Source organism: Kogia breviceps, chromosome 4 (genome assembly GCF_026419965.1).
Source record: "Kogia breviceps isolate mKogBre1 chromosome 4, mKogBre1 haplotype 1, whole genome shotgun sequence".
NCBI lineage: Eukaryota > Metazoa > Chordata > Mammalia > Artiodactyla > Physeteridae > Kogia > Kogia breviceps.
Genome location: NC_081313.1, coordinates 32,975,798 through 32,986,280, shown reverse-complemented (window position 1 = coordinate 32,986,280; position 10,483 = coordinate 32,975,798). Strand labels below are relative to the sequence as shown.

Below are 10,483 nucleotides of genomic sequence, written 5' to 3'. Positions count from 1 at the left end.
TGTAATGATCAGTGTGAGACTTGTGGAAAGGAAAGACAATCAAGATCTCTTTGAACAAAGTTATGACATAGGGCTGAAAAGTTGATATACCCCTGAGGTCGGGCAGTGAAGGTAAATCGTTGGCCTTTCCAGCTGAAAGCAAACTGCTCCTGGTGGTCTTTATTAGCAGAAATTGAGAAAAAAGCATTTGCCGTTTTATTAGCTGCCTAAGAGGCACCAAGGGATGTGCTAATTTCCCCAAGCAATGAAACCACTCCTGGTACAATGACTGAAACTGGAGTTACCATCTTGTTAGGCTTACAGTTATCTACTGTCATTCTCCAAGATCCATCTCTCATCTGCACAGGCCACAAAGGTGAGTGAAATGGAGATGTGGTGAGAATCACCACCCCTGGATCTTTCAACTTTCTGATGGTGGCGCTAATTGTTACACCCCTTCAGGAGCGTGGTATTGCTTTTAGTTTACTTTCTTTCCAGGCAGAGGCAGTTTTAGTGGCTTGCACTTGGCCTTTCCCACCAGAATGGCTCTCACTCTACGGGATGTAGGAGTTTTTCCAGTTGCTATGTATGTTTATTCTAATTATGCATTACAGAACTGGGCAGATAACCAGAGGATGGGTTTGGGGACCCACTGGGTCCACTGTGAGATGGACTTAAGCTAAAACTCCATTGATCACCTGCCCTTCATAAGCCCCTACTCTGACAAGTGGACCACAGTGATGTTTTGGGCCTCCTGGAATTAGTGTAGTTCAGAGACAGTGTCTAGTAGTCCCCAAAAGGTCTTATTATTTGCTTTTCCCAGTGCACAGTCACTCTGATAAAAGGCCATAGGTCCCTTTAGGAAAAGTTGGGAGAAAGATTAACAGTATAAATTTTTGGAAGTGTACCAGGATCCTTCCTCAAAGGGACCCAGCCCCTGCTTCGCCAAAGGTATCCGAGTCTGTAAACTGGCTCAAGTCCTGGTTGGATCTTACGAAGCATAGAGCACCTGACAGGGCTATACTGTGACCCAGGTACTAAACTTTTAATAGGGACGTTATCAGAGGGAGTAGAATGTTTCGAATTTCTGCTTCTAAATCCACCATTACTTACCTTGCCTACTCAACAGTAGATAAAAAGAGTAATTTTGAGAGATGAAATGGCTATCCCCAGCTGACCCAACACCTGGGCATGCAGAGGAGAGAAGGCACTTCATTAGAATATGGTTAAGACAAGTCAAGTAGAATTAAGAAATGAAGCCAAGTTCACCAAAGCATCCTCCTTCAGGTTAAAAAGATAGTATGATGGCAATAGGTATCTGCTTCTTGAATCCTTCTGTTCCAGTACAAACTGGTGCATTTACCTATTTTTTGTTCAGCTGTCATTCTCAGGTCATCATGTTCTGTTCTTCGTTGGATCCTCATCAGTCCTCCTTTTTTGGATTTCCTGTTCCTACTCCTTGTGTGCCATTAGTATTAGTTTCCTGTGGCAGCTGCAACAAATCACCATAGCCTTGGTAGCTTAAAACAAAAATGTATTCTCTTACAGTTCTGGAGGTCAGAGCCCTGAGTTAGTTTCACTGAACTGAAGTCAAGATGTTGACAGGACCATGTTCTTTGTAGAGGCTCCAGGGGAGAATCTGTTCCTTGCTTTTCCAGCTTCTGGTGGCTGCCAGCCTTCCTTGGCTTGCGGCTATATCAGTCCAATATTTAAATCTTCAAATCTCCCAACTCAATGGTCTCCTCCATGTGTCTCTGCATTTCCTTTTCCTCTGTGTCAAATTACCATCTCCCTCCCTCTTACAAGGATACGTATGATTGTATTTGGGGTTCACCTGGGTAATCCAGGATAAAATCCTGAAGTCCAGGATATCAAGATTGTTAATCACATCTGCAAAAATGTTTTTTCCCAAATAGGTAATATTTTTAGGTTCCAAGGGTTAGGAAGTGAATATTGTTTTGTGAGGAGGGGCATTTTTTCATCCTACCACACGATGTCTTCTTCTTTCTTCATTCTCTCTCTCTCTCATCCTCTCTCTTTCTGTTTCTCTTTTTGTTGGATACATCTTCTAATAGCTTCAGAGAGTGAATGCATGGGAAAAGTTATTTGAGACCCTACAATTTTTATTCTACCCTCATATTTGATTGTGCCTTTGTATGTAGAATGTTAGAATAGAAAACATAGCTCAGGAAATACATTAGTATGCCAGCAGTCTCTTTTCTTATCACTCTTCAATTCCATTTCAGAAGAGGTTGAGCATTTAAGGTATTAATTTAGAAATCATCCTGAGTTCCCTGCAATAGTGTGATTTTTGGGGGGAAATAAGTCCTTTAACTTGTGCTTGCATTCATTTAAAGCCTGTTGGAAAATTTTAATCAAGGTATTCAATGAATGAAGCACAAAAACTTGGTTTGAAATTGTTTAGTTGATTGCAAGGCAGTGGCCTTTAGTCTATAAAACCAAGTGAGCTATTGAACAAAGTAAATGATGAGAGCTCAAATGCTGTTTTAATTTTTTAAAACTATAATTTTGATTTGGATCGTCTTGATTTATAGGAAGACTCTTTTGATGGAGTTCCTAGTTAATTTGATAATTTATTTTTTTATCAGAATGGGATATATTGAGAAGGATTTTAATTTTCTAGCATTTAAATTTCAATCAGTTATGGAGAGAATTTAGAGGATGAATTTTATTATGTAAAAATATTTGCCAAGTAGGTGCTCTGAATGAAAATATTTGGTCTGAAATAATCATATGATACAATAGGGAAAAATTAATATTACTCTGAAGTTACCAGGTACTTCAGCATCTGTAGGGAAAGTAGTTTTTCAATTAAAAATATGGCCTACAGAGAAAAATCAACAAAAGGTGTCACCATTTTCCAATTTATCAACCCTTAAATGTGGAGTAATGAGGTCAATTTTATGAAAACAAAACTACATGACCATAACAAAAAAACCACCATTGTTTATAGAAATACAAATGACACACTATTAGAGACAGAGATGGCTAAGAAAATGGCTAATGTAAAAGAATATGTACCAAAAATCATCATTCTGCTTATTATTTAATTTTCAGAAAATCGATATGAAGAAGTTAATTTGTTTTAAATTTAATAAACACATGTTACTTTTCTTAGAAGCAATTTTATTTTTGAATAGAACTGTCAATGAAATAAACCAACTTGTCAGTAAAGAAATTTATAAAAGTTATCTAATTTTAAAGTGTCCTTGATAGTATGATAGATTGATTATATGGTCACTTTACTCACATTATATGTGACCTATTTTTAAAAATTTAGATATTTGTAGAACCTTTTTATTTCTTTGTTTGTCTCCTGTGTTCAAAATTGTTGCAGTGATGTATGTTGGTGAGACTCTTGGGCCCCTTTCAATCTGGAAACTTACATCATTCATTTTGGGGCAATATTTTTTGCAATGGTTCATTAAAGATTTCATTTCTTCAGTTTTCATGTTTTCTCTCTGTATTTTCTATTCCTTGATCTTAGACATATGGGATGATTTTCTAATTTTCTTATCTTTTCTCTGTTTTCATCTCTTTTCATTCTACTTCTGGAAGATTTCCTTAACTTTATCTTCCAGCTATATCATTGAGTGTTTCATTTTCACTGTAATTTAAAAAAATTTCCAAAAGCTCTCTTCTTGGCACATGAAAAGAAGCTCAGCAATGATAATCATAAAAGGAATGCAAGTCAAAACCACAATGAGATAATCACTTCATACCTGTCAGAATGGCTATCATCAAAAAGACTACAAATAACAAATCTTGGCAAGGATGTGGAGAAAAGGGAACCTGTGTACACTGTTGGTGGAAATTTAAATTGGTGCAGCCATTATGGAAAACAGTATGGGGGTCCCTCAAAAAACTAAAAATGGAACTACCATATGATCCAGCAATTCCACTACTGGGTATATATCTGAAGAAAATGAAGACACTGATTTGAAAAGGTACATGCACATCAGTGTTCATAGTTCATCATTATTTACAGTAGCCAAAATACGGAAGTAATCTAAGTGTCCATCAATGACAAGTGGATAAAGAAAATATGGCGTGTAGATATGTAATGGAATATTACTCAGCCATAAAAAATAATGAAATAATGCCATTTGCAGCAACATGGATGAAACTAGAGATTATCATACTAAGTGAAGTAAGTCAGAAAGAGAAAGACAAATAGTATATGATATCACTTATATGTGGAGTCTAAAAAAAAATAGATACAAATGAACTTATTTCTAAAACAGAAAGAGACTCACAGAACTAGAAAAAAAATTTATGGTTGTCAAAGGGGAAAGAGAGGTGGAGGGGAGGGATATATTGGGAGTTTGGGATTAAGATATACACACTCCTATATAGATAACCAACAAGGACCTACTGTGTAGCACAGGGAACTATACTCAATATTTTGTAATAACCTATAAGGGAAGAGAATCTGAAGAAGAATATATGTATAACTGAATCGCTGTGCTGCATACCTGAAGTTAACATGATATTGTAAATCAACTATACTTCAATAAAAAAGATTTGGTGTACATGTACAAAGGAATATTACTAAGTCGTAAAAAAGAATGAATGTTCTGCCATTTACAACAGCATGGATGGACCTGGAGGATATTACACTTAGTGAAATAAGTCAGACAAAGACAGATACTGTATGTTATCACTTATATATGGGATCTAAAAAAATAAATCAAATGAGTGTATATAACAAAACAAAAACAGACTCAGATATGGAGAATAAACCAGTGGTTACCAGTGGGCAGAGGGCAGAGGGGAGGGGCAGGATAGGGATAAGAGATTAAGGGGACACACTACCATGTATAAATTAAATAAACTGCAAGGATGTATTATAGAGCACAGAGAAATATAGCCATTATTTTGTAATAACTTTAAATGAAGTATAATCTATAAAAATATTGAATCACTGTGTTGTATACCTGAAACTAGTATTGTAAATCAACTGTACTTCAATAAAAAAATAGAAAAAAAGACAGAGCTCTCTTTTTTGTTATTTAAATGTCTATTTTATTTTTTTTAGCATCTGTTCTTTTACATGGATTCCCAAATATTATTCTCTCTCTGGGGATATTAATGTAATGATGGTTTTATTTATTCATTCATTTCTAAAGTTTTCTTCTCCCTTTATAGTGTTGGTTTCTTCCAAAATGATTGTTTTGTGTGTGGCTCTTTTAGTCTCTGTTGATTGACAATTCATGGTTAAGAGCCTGGAATTTAAAAGCTTATTGGGAGATCTGAGTGTGTGAGGGAGGCTTTGAACATCACTGAAGGGCGATCAGGCTCTCTAGGTATTACCTCAAGGGTGGGTTAGCTACTCAGGAGAAGTCTGTTCTGTTATCCTACTGGGTGGTAAAGGTCTGACTGTGTTTTGGGAGCCAAGCCATTCAGCTTGAAGTATTCATATGGTCACTTAACTGTGGTCTTGGTACACATTGAATACAGGCCCTCAACTCTAACTGGCATATACTTGTCCACACAGTCTTTCTTTACCCTGTCAGAGAAGAAACCTCCAAACTTCTGGGGCAGAGATCATTGTTCCAAAGAGTGGACTAGAAAGGTAAAGGAGAGGGAATCTAGTCTTAATAGAAATCGAACTGTTTTTGAAATAGCTTTTTGCAATTTCTTGATTGAATCACTTTTCCTTCACTCATAGTTCCAGAGTTACTAATTATTGCTGGTTCCAGAATCTCTTAGGATTCTGTGATGGAATGGACTTGGTTATCAGCTTTCTGACTGCCAATTTTGTATTCATCTTTCTCAGATCTCCTAAGTCATTTACACTGGTCCTGCTTTCTAGCTTTCAAAATTCTGTCACTGTTGTCTCCCCTGCTGCTCTCTTCATCTTTATGGATTAAACATTTTTTCCCTATATTTGGCAGGAGTGAGTAAAATTATATGCACGTATTTGATCTGCCAGCATAGCCTTTATATAGATGCTTTATGTTCTTCAAGTCTATTTTTTGTAATGATTTTATCATGGTTTCCATCCCTTATTATTTTCTTTAATCATTTCAAACATGCTGATTTTCTAATTTTTTGTAGAAATCCTCCAATTGCTGAAGTGAGACTTTATCAAGGCAAAACTTTTCCAATGTGGTTTATAATTTTTTAAAAATTAATTAATTAATTTTTATTTTATTTTTGGCTGCGTTGGGTCTTCATTGCTGCACGTGGGCTTTCTCTAGTTGCAGTGAGCGTGAGCGGGAGCTACTCTTTGTTGCCATGCTGTGGGCTTCTCATTGCGGTGGCTTCTCTTGTTGCAGAGCACGGGCTCTAGAGCGCAGGCTCAGTAGTTGTGGCGCACAGTCTTAGTTACTCCGCGGCATGTAGGATCTTCCTGGACCAGGGCTCGAACCCATGTACCCTGCATTGGCAGGTGGATTCTTAACCACTGCACCACCAGGGAAGCCTGGTTTGTAATTTTTTAGACTGTGAGCCTTTCTCATCATCTAACACACCTCCTCCCCAGCCGCATTCCTGTGGGAGTTGCTTGTCTTCTTCATGGCAGAAATGTTGCTGTAGAATAATTTTGCATTTCCATCTGCATCTCACCTGCTCCAGTCTAGTTTATGTTAATTTCTTAGCTTGAGGCTTCTTGCATTTCATAAATCATGTAAATTTGGATTCCTCATGTGTGTGTGTTTTGGAGGCTCTTACTTTCTCATGATAGATTTTTATTTTGATTATTTGCATCCAGAGAGCTTCCTTACAGTTTGACAAGGCTGGTGGTGCTTCTTGTGCCAAGAGGGCTGTTCTTCCAGGCTCCTGGCTTTATGCGGGGTAGCCAGTTCCAGTCCCTACTTTGTAAGGACTCAACAACCTTGTGTCTTAGATTGACTTTCCCAGAATCAGGCTCTAAGGTGAGGATCCATGTTAAAGTAATTTATTAGTAGGTGTTCCCAGAAAAGATAGGAGTTTGGAGAAATAGGACTGGAAAGGGAATTTTGTCTAGCAAGGGCATGGTATCAAGCAAAGTCCCACTCAGGAAACGTGCTCTCAGGTTTGAAGGGCAGATTTGAAGTTTACATCTTAGAGCCCTCCTCATCAGATGGGATCTAGCTAGAGTATTTATATGCCAGTCATTGTTAAAGGCTTCCCCCAGAGGGATGTAAATTCCTGGGGGGTTTCTGCTTTACTTGAGCTCTCAGAGAGGTTCTAGAAGCGTGAAGCAACTCCCTGCCAAAAATTACAAGTGCTGACTGTTGGAGTGAAAGTGCGCAGGGCAGCTGGGGCACAACGTAGTAAAGAATCCAAAGAAATGTGGGTGGGGAGCATTGCCAGTGCTTGTTGCATCTTTTCTCAGCCCCTGCCCAGGGCTAAACCGCAGCCTTAGCTTGTATCTACCCTGTGCTCCTCCCTCACAACGCTGCCGTGGCATGGGAGAGAGCTTTATTTCCCTCTTTGCTGGTACTTGGGCATTTCTTTTCTTTTTTATTAAAAAAAAATTAGAACAGGGTGTTGGTTTCCTCATTTTTATGAGCTTGAAGCACTAAAGTGTGTCCCTTTCAGGATATTCTGTCATGGTGTAGACCTAAGTCTAGTGTGGATCACCTAAACAAGCAAAACATGATCAATTTCACTGTGTATAAGGCGATGACATGGATGGAGAAAAGAAATAATTTGGATCCTTTCAGAAATTACATGCTAGATAGTCCTAGAAAGAATTGTGGGAATATAGTGATTTGGCTTTTAGGTAATATGTTTATTCTCTACAGTTTAGCGTAAAGACTGATTGATTTGAAATTAGGTGCTAGTCTTATGAAATTGCAAACTGGGATTTTTTTTTTTTTGCAAAAATTATCTCCTTGAACTTCACATTTCATTTTCTCAGTAACATTTTTAGGACAATAAAAAGATGTTTTACCAAGTATAATTTAATGTAAAGAGTATAGTAAAACTTAAGAGTAAAAAGACTATATCTTAGATGATAGTCAATTTACATTCCCTCCTATGATCTATGATCTATTCCTTTACTTCCTAAGATGTCACAGCATTCTGAGACATGGGCAAATAATGCACAAATGAAATCCAGAGTCTTATAATTGTAGCATGATTCTTCTCTTGCAGTGTTTGATCTGATTTGTGAGGATGTGCAGGAAGAATGCTGTGTGTGTGTGTGTGTGTGTGTGTGTGTGTGTGTGTGTGTGTGTGTTTTAAACAAATCTGAATGGATCTTGTAGTCACTGATTATGTCATCTCTGGATGCTTAGGGCTTAAAACAAAGGATGATTTTCTTCTTAGAAGTACTTTATGTGTACCTCTGTCTAAAATAGGAAAACAAAATGAAGAATGAAAAAAGTAAAATGAATGGACAAGCATGTAACGGACATGAACTCTGGAGTCAGATGTGGCAGGGCTTCTTGCTTTATAGTTCTAGTTTTGCCACCTTCGTCAAGTTCCATAACTCTTGTTAAGCTGCATGTGCCTCATCTAAAAAATGTATGTGATAATCATACCCACTTCTTGGAGTGTGATGAGGACCAGGTGACATAATGATGAATTGTACCTACCACAATGCCCAGCCCCTGGCTAGAGCTCAATAAATGATAGTGACTATGTTTATTACTGCATCATTGGTGTCAGACTAAAAATAAGGGCCTAAGTAGTGTGCATCTTTCTGTTACCTACTTCAAAATCAGTAACTTTTTTTTTTTTTTTGTGGTACGCGGGCCTCTCACCGTTGTGGCCTTTCCCGTTGCGGAGCACAGGCTCCGGACGCACAGGCTCAACGGCCATGGCTCACGGACCCAGCCGCTCCGCTGCATGTGGGATCCTCCCGGACCGGGGCACGAACCTGCGTCCCCTACATCGGCAGGCGGACTCTCAACCACTGCGCCACCAGGGAAGCCCTAAAATCAGTAACTTTAAGTCCACACAGTATTATAATAAGTTTGAGTCACGTGTAGTGTGCCTTCCTTCCTTCCTTCCTTCTTCAGAATTTTGTGTTAGATTCCAATTCAGAGTAATATTAAAATATTGCCCTTCCCATCTCACTCATATGTATGATTAAATCAGGAAATACAATCTTTCTTAAATCCCAATGAAAATTCATATAAATTCACAGAAGCCTCTCCAGGTTAAACGTCAGTTTCAGCTTGTTGTTTCTGAGAAAACACTGCACTTACATGTGAAAACAAAACTACTTCCTCCCTTTCAAGAAGAGCAAAGGCAAATAATTTCCTAATTCCAGACACCATGGCACTATGTGAATTTAATCTATTAATGTACTATAAACCTAAGCTAAAGCACATTCTTAGGTTGTCATTATAAATGAATCATAGATTTAAAGCAAACAAGCCAACAAACACACAAATATAGCCAGAGGGTTTGCATTACAGATAGAATTCATGATTTTGCAAGATAAACTGGTCTAAGGACATGTTCATATTTTAAATCTTGAACACATCCTGCAAGGGTTGGGTTAATAATACTAGTTGATTTTAATATGTAAAGGTTAACAATAACAGGCAAGTGCTGTTCTGTCAGTTTAGCTTATGTTTTTTTTAACATCTTTATTGGAGTATAATTGCTTTACAATGGTGTGTTAGTTTCTGCTTTTATAACAAAGTGAATCATCTATACGTATACATATATCTCCATATCTCCTCCCTCTTGTGTCTCCATCCCACCCTCCCTATCCCACCCCTCTAGGTGATCACTGTGTTATGTGGCTGCTTCCCACTAGCTATCTATTTTATATTTGGTATTATTTATAAGTCCATGACACTCTCTCACTTCGTTCCAGCTTCCCCTTCCCCTTCCCCATGTTCTCAAGTCCATTCTCTACATCTGCGTCTTTATTTCTGTCCTGCCCCTAAGTTCTTCCTATATATTTTTTTAGATTCCATATATATGTGTTAGCATACGGTATTTGTTTTTCTCTTTCTGACTTACTTCACTCTGTATGGCAGACTCTAGGTCCATCCATCTCACTACAAATAACTCAATTTTTTTTATGGTTGAGTAATATTCCATTGTATATATGTGCCACATCTTCTTTATCCATTCCTTTGTCGATGGACACTTAGGTTGCTTCCATGTCCCTGCTATTGTAAACAGTGCTGCAAACACTGTGGTACATGACTCTTTTTGAATTATGGTATTCTTAGGGTATATGCCCAGTACTGGGATTGCTGGGTCGTATGGTAATTCTATTTTTAGCTTTTAAAGGAACCTCCATACTGTTCTCCATAGTGGCTGTATCAATTTACATTCCCACCAACAGTACAAGAGGGTTCCCTTTTCTCCACACCCTCTCCGGCATTTATTGTTTTTAGATGTTTTCATGATGGCCATTCTGACTTGTGTGAAGTGATACCTCGTAGTTTATATTTTTTTATTTTTTTTGCGGTACGCGGGCCTCTCACCGCTGTGGTCTCTCCCACTGCGGAGCACAGGCTCCGGACGCGCAGGCTCAGCGGCCATGGCTCACGGGCCCAGCCGCTCCACGGCATGTGGGATCCTC

At 38.2% G+C, this 10,483-nt stretch overlaps 1 pseudogene; it reads left to right on the top strand.

Annotated features, from left to right (window-relative positions):
• The first annotated feature begins 264 nt into the window (after nucleotides 1-264).
• The window catches only part of LOC131755657 (putative RNA-binding protein 15B), a 56,008-nt pseudogene continuing 45,789 nt past the window's right edge, over nucleotides 265-10,483 (top strand).